The sequence below is a fragment of the Trachypithecus francoisi genome, unplaced genomic scaffold, assembly GCF_009764315.1.
Source record: "Trachypithecus francoisi isolate TF-2019V2 unplaced genomic scaffold, Tfra_2.0 Lachesis_group15, whole genome shotgun sequence".
Taxonomy (NCBI): domain Eukaryota; kingdom Metazoa; phylum Chordata; class Mammalia; order Primates; family Cercopithecidae; genus Trachypithecus; species Trachypithecus francoisi.
Genome location: NW_022681460.1, coordinates 50,765,322 through 50,772,221, shown reverse-complemented (window position 1 = coordinate 50,772,221; position 6,900 = coordinate 50,765,322).

Genomic DNA, 6,900 nt, shown 5'->3' with positions numbered 1-6,900 from the left:
GAGCTGAAGCTAAGCCCAATTTCTCCTCTGTCTTATTTGGCAATAACTTTTCCCTCCAGCCATTAAACTAAAATATATTATAGTCACAACTTACCCTGATTCTTTGAACAAACCAAAAATGTTGACTATTAGAGTTTCGATTGTTTCTCTTGGAATAATTGTTTTTTGACAAATTCATGCAGGGGTATGGTACAATCTTTAACCATGTGTTTGATTTTCATGGTACATTCATAAACAAGGTCATTTCTTTGCAAAAATATTCCAGAGCTTTATTAGTTTTCCCAAGGGTTCAACTCAATCCTTTGATATTCAAATGATCTCTTTTGAAGCACATATCTTGTCATCACCCTGGAATTTTCTCTTCTCCAGTTGCTAACTAGTATAACTTTCCCAGATTCTCATTTGTCAATGGCTTCCAGTGTCTGAGTTGAGCAGTTTACCAATAACACTTTCACCTACTTTACAAAAAATTTATATTTCCCAAGATTTGCCATTATTTGCATTTGTGCATGTATACTATGCAAAACAGCTGACAAAGAGCATAACTCATTATTGCTGAAGGGGTAATGGCTAGTGTTAAAAGGGAGGAAGAGGTGGCAGAGTAGAGATGAAATAGAAAAGTGGTCAGTTCCTTTAGTGAATTTTTTTGTGTTATGATGACTTTTGCTTTCTCTGGGTAGTGTTATAACTGAAACTTAGGTAGGAATGCTCCTATCATAAGGACCATGAGAAAGTATCCAGTCAATTTAGATAAGGAAGAGCAAATAGGTTTCACCTAGTATACCAACTCTGATTGGTTGATAGTAGCTGAATAAAGTATTATGTTGAGAAGGATCCTGAGGCTCTTTCTGGCCTTAGCAGGGAAGAGCACTATGATTGATTACTGATGCTTGTTGGAATGTTGAAGGGGTAAGTGACAGTCTCTGTGCTACATAGCTGACATAGCTTATAGTATATATTCAGCAAGTGCCATTTTTTCTCTCTTATAATGTGGCAGTATTGAGAGGGATATAAAAATGGAAAAATATGATCGTTTTTCAGAAGTTCACAGTCTGAGGAAAGAGAAAGAAGCCAGAGTTGGTTGAATATTCTGGTGTGACTGCTTGGCTGTTGGGTCGGTCAGATGATCAAAAAGAAGCCCAGTGGTTATTGGGGACATATATAACATTTTTGTTGTAATGATGTTTGCATCTCTCTGCTGGCCTGCAATTATGGAACTGTAGATACAAAACAAGGAAGTGGGATAAGGCAGAAATGTTACCTCTTACGATAGCTCTGGAGTCAGACCGATTTGGGTTTAATTCTAGCCCCAATATTTATTGTGTGCTATTGGAAAAATTGCTAAGTCTCTCTAGACCACAGTTTCGTCATCCGCAAAATGGGCATAGTTATAGCAGCTGCTACATTACATTGTTTTAAGGGATGTGTGTGTGTAGCAATTTCCTCCTTCCTAAAATGGGTATGGCTATTTTTCTCCCAGAAAAGAAGTATAGTTAAGTATATAGTTAAGTTAAGTTAAGTATATAGTTAAGTTAAGTTAAGTTAAGTATAGTGAAGGTAATGCATCTGAAGTGCTAGGAGCTTTCCTGTCACCTAACCCTGGGGTCATCTAGATGTCAGTAGAGCCACAGAGGGAATTTACAAATGCAAAAGAAGCTGGTGAGCCATTGGGGTTAATGCTCAGGATTCTCAGCTCTGTCCTTCCTGTTTCTCTCCAGGAATGCGGTAGTTGTTCAAGCAATAATACTCCCATCTCCATTAATTATCTTAAAAGCTAATCAGAAGATACCAGGAAATGCAGCATTCTCTGCGTGCCTAACCTTTGCTGAACTCTTAAATGCTTTTGTTTGAGAGAAAGTTGTATTAACTCAAATCTATTCAATCTTCCAGGTTCTACCTTCTCTGTTTCACCCAAGCTAGGAGTATACTTATTCTCCAGCCTGGGAGGGAGCACTTGAAAAAAGCTGGGAGAGGGGGATGGGGAATAGGGAGACTGAGGGAGAAGATTAGTTATTTAATAGTCTGAAAGTCAGTGGTATGTTTGTTTTACCACCTCATTTTGAGATTTTTCTTGTTGACATGAAGAGTTAGATTTTTTGAGCATGAAAAAACAAAATTATTTAGAAGCAAAGGAGAGCAAAGACTGAGCAGGCCACAATTTAGAATATTAGCAATGACTTTTGAAGTCAGAAGGGTAGTAAGATAAATGAGGGTAGTCAGATGACTGCCCCAACATAAATTGTAGATGTAGATACCTTTTGTAAATCTGGCTCACTTGCAATTCTGTCTTAAACTGTGACGGCATCAGTTATGGGACAGAGTTGAAGGCACTGGACCCATGGAAGGCCTTGGGTCCATGGAAGCAATGGTATCAAGTTGAACTGTCTTCTGGGCTCCTGAGGCCAATGGACCTGCCACCTACCAGTCTGGGCGCCGCCACTTTCTAGTTGTATGACATTGAGCTATATCTCTCAAAGCTTTAGTCTCCTTGACATAATAATGGTGCTATTAGTCAAGCCAGGCTAAGCCATGCTGCTGTACTTCCACTAAATAATGAATAATTAATTGTAATGAACATTCAGCATTTTAGAGTTTACTATCTGAATTTCAGGAAATAAGGAATCCAAACCAGGGTCCAAGCCAGGATTCAGGCACAGGTTTGTCCACTCAAAATCCCTTTCTTGTTATATTACATCTCACTGATCTTACAGAAGAAGTCATGGGGTACCATAAACAACTGCTGCTCAACCAGACTGAAAGCAAAGTAATTATCTTGGATGGTCCTGGTGCAGCCTCTTTGGAAAAATAAACAAAAGAAAATTTACTTATGTGACATATACTACCAAGTACAATTTCTGGAAAGTGCTCATTACTCTTTGCTAATTGGGAAAAAAAAGATTTTTTTTTTTTTTTTTTTATTGCTTAGGCTTATTTGGCATTATCTAGACTCATATGGGCCTTGGGCTTGTAAGGACAAAGGCTGAGAATGTATGAAAGCACCTAAGAGGGAGGGGCACCTGTGCTCTTTCAGTCGTGCAGAAGCCTGGCCCTGTTTCTCTGTACCCTGCATTACTATTTAAACCTTCCTATTGTGGCCATAGGGGCCGTTGCCTAGCGAGTAGAAGTGGGCACTGAGCTGGCTATAGTATTACTAGCCAGATCTTAACTACCCAACCCTTCTCAGCTCTTCTTTTCGCCTAACCTGCTGCAAGGCAGTGCTTTTTAGACTTTAATGTGCATACAAAGCTTCCAGGGATCTCATTCAAGTGCAGATTCTGATTCAGCAGGTCTGGGTTTGGATCTGAGATTCTGAAATTGTATCAGGCTCCTGGGAGGTGCCAATGCAGCTGGTCCTCAGACCACATTTTGATTACAAAATAACATTATCAGCTTTTCAATCTAGAGCAAATGGAGCATCTTGAAGTCTTATAGTTCTAAAAGAGACTTTAAAAAAATAATATAATGGCACCAGGTGTGGTGGCTTACACCTATAATCTCAGCACTTTGGGAGGCTAAGGCGGGTGGATCATTTGAGCCCAGGAGTTTGAGATGGGCTCAAGTGGGCAACATGGTGAAACCCCATCTCTACAAAAAAAATACCGAAAATTAGGAGGGTGTGGTGGTACACACTTGTCCCAGTTACTCAGGAGGCTGAGGTGGGAGGATTGTTTGAGCCTGGGAAATCAAGGCTGCAGCGAGCCGTGATCGCACCACTGCACTCCAGCCTGGGCAGTAGAGCAAGACCCTGTCTTAAAAAAATAATAATAATACAATAATGAATTCTACCAGCCATGCACAAATAATTTACTAAAACAGTCTACTCTTTAAAGATACTCTTCTCCTCAAATAGTGTCAGTATACTGTGTCCTGATAATGCATTCAGTCAAACTCCATGCTAGGATTTTTTTGCTCTACTCTTTTCCCCTGTGTTTTATTTCCACATGTGCCTGTATCAGTTTTTGCCTAGTGTTTCAAATGTAAGTCTCTTAGGGAGCAGTGCCTCTAATCTGATCTCCACGTTAACCCTTGGCTGCTGATGGATGGAAAATGAGCCTGGCGGAGCACTATAAGATGAAGGGCTGGTATTCCTCTGTCTGCCACTCACCATGAGCTCTGGCCTTGGTAGCTGGCTGCAGTTGTAAAGTCTGGCTCATGAAATCATGGTTTCCTGACCAGGTCCCCTCTCTTCACACTGGAAACAAGCTTCATCCAGCACCTGACAGGGCAGGATCTATTCACAGCTTCCACTATCTTGTTGCTTCTGTAAGACCATGGACTTCAGCTGACAGCAGGCGCTCTGGAACTTTAGCCCCCCATGTTTTCCATATTTTTGTTTCCTTCCCAGCAGAAGGCAGGAGGGCTGGATCAAGCAACCACTGTCCTACTCCTGTCAGTCAGACATTAACGTCCCTTCACAGGCAAGTATGGGAAGTTCTTTTACCCACATCCCCTCCTCTTCCCACCCCCGACTGTGAACAGCTGAAAGGCAGCCAGAAGTTAGAAGACTGTCACAGAGAAATCCGCAAGATGGCTTTATGGACATCACCCAGGTATTACTTTCTTACTGAGTCTCAGAGCTGTAATCAAATGCCTTCTGATGATATTCATCGTGCAGATTCGGGAAGCTTTGTGTGTCTCATTGGTATCCCACAAAGGGATTGTAAAGGAAGGGTATGAGATGAACGTGCCATTTGGTCTTTATCCCTCTTGCACACATCTAGGTGCCATGGCAACCACCTCACTCTGGAGACAGGTCTACCAGGGGCTTTCCTATAGGTCAGCCACAGCCCTAAATAGCTGCTTCAGGGACAAGACAATTTTAAAAGAGTTTCCCATCAATCACTAAGACCTGTCATTTTCTTCTTCAAAATGCTTTTTGCGTGCAACCCCTCCCCAACTTTGCCCGCCTGCTAGCATCTCAGTCCAGCCCTCCCACCTGCACCCCCTCTCGCTGTGCCTTGAGGCCTGCCTCCTTCTGCACATGCTTGTAAGAAAGAGCTCCCTAAAGCATTGCTCTCCTTGGGCTGTTCCTCCACTTGGAAACCTAAAATAGCTTCGCATTGCCTTGGAGATCCAGCAAGAATACTCCTGCCTGTTTCCAGGCGCTCTGCAATCTGGTGTTCCCATTTTCATTCACTTCCTGCCTCTTCAGTGGTGGCTCGGGCCAGCCTGCCTTCCCTGCTCTCCTCTCCTCGAGGCGAGAATTCTGGACCCAGGGGTATTTCAATTTTGTTCTTCAGATCCTCTCAAAACACCTTGTCCTTGTCCTTCCTAGTGCCCTGCACAGCTGTCATGAATGTATAGATTTCATAGGAGTTTGTTTGTTGTCTGGCCTCCTCAACACACTGGAGCCCTCGGAGGGCAAGCACACTGTATGAATCTGCTAAGGCTGCCATAACAAATGCCACAGACCAGGGCACTTTAACAGTAGAAATTAATTTTCTTGCAGTTCTGGAGGTGGGTAGTCTCAGATCTAAGCCTCAAGAAGCAGGTTTGGCTTCTTCTGAGGCCTCTCTCTCTGTCTTGCAGGTGGCCTTTGGTGTCTCTTTGTGTCTCCAAATCTCCTCTTATGATCACACCAGTTAGATTGGGTTAGGGCCGACCATAAAGGCCTCATTTTAACTTCATCGCCTCTTTAAAGCCTTATCTCCAAATCCAGTCACATTCTGAGGTACTGGGTGATTCGGGCTTCAACATATGAATTTTGAGGAGACATAATTCGGCCCATAAGAGGTTTGATGCTCTCTGGCTCATGTACCTGCAGCACCAAGCCCATGTCTGGACATGGAAGGTAGGACTCAGTACAGGTTTGTGGTTGGAATGACGTCTCTCTCTCTGAGATGTCCTGCTCCTCACCCGCCAGTCCTTCCAGGCTCAGTTCCAGCCCTGCCCCACATGAAAACCCTTCTTAAGCCCTGAGCGACTTTCTTCTCAGAATGTCTCCAGTTTGCACATATGCACAGTCTCATCTTGCTAACTCTTTCAAGGGTTTTAGCTTAACCCTTAACTAGCATAGACCACTGGGCTGTCCCTTCCACAGATCAGCCAACAAATGGACTGCTCTCAAGCAAACTCCCCTCCCCCACGTGAATGGTGCTTTTCCCCTTAGGATCTGGATCCACCATTGATTAAAATCTTCATTGAGGAGGTCCTTGAGGGAGGACAGCCAGTTCCAGGGAGAGGCCCCCGTCAAAATCACCTGGCCCTCCAGAGTAGAGCTGGAATCGAAGCTGTGAGTTTGGGTACTTGAATCCATAAACCATTAGGCTGGTGCAAAAGTAAATGTGGTTTTTGCATTAAGAGCAATGGCAAAGATGGCAATTACTTCTGTACCAACTTAATATGTTTCTTTTGTCCTAGAAATAATCACAGACCAAGATGAGAAACACAATCTACTCGTCAGCTTTTCCCAAATAATGGATGGAACCATTTTACTACCTCAAAGCATTTCAAATCTGTGTGGAGATTTTGTTTGGTTTCTAACCATTATTTTCTTGCCAGGCTGGGGAGCAAGTCTTCTGAGATTTAAAGAGTTAAAGCTGGTTATGTCTACACATTCCCGGGTAACTTAATTATTGACCCAGCTTGTAAATCATTCATAGCTTTCCAGAGGTATCTATATACTTCTGCTGGCAGCAAGTGCAATCCTGGGCTATTTGTGGAATGGAGGTTGGGGTCAGGGAGAGTGTGAAAAATTAAGAATAACAACACTTCCTTTCCTTCCTGAACTTTAATTGCCCCTTTAAATAAAGCCAAGGTTTTCTTCCCTTGCCACCTGCTCAGAGCACCTCAGTTAACTGCCAAGAAGGCTCTGGTTTCACTTGCCATTCTCCATGTCTTGCCACTCCAAGGATACTAGGTGACTTTGGTTTCATTTAGGAGTGAAGTCGCTGGGATCTG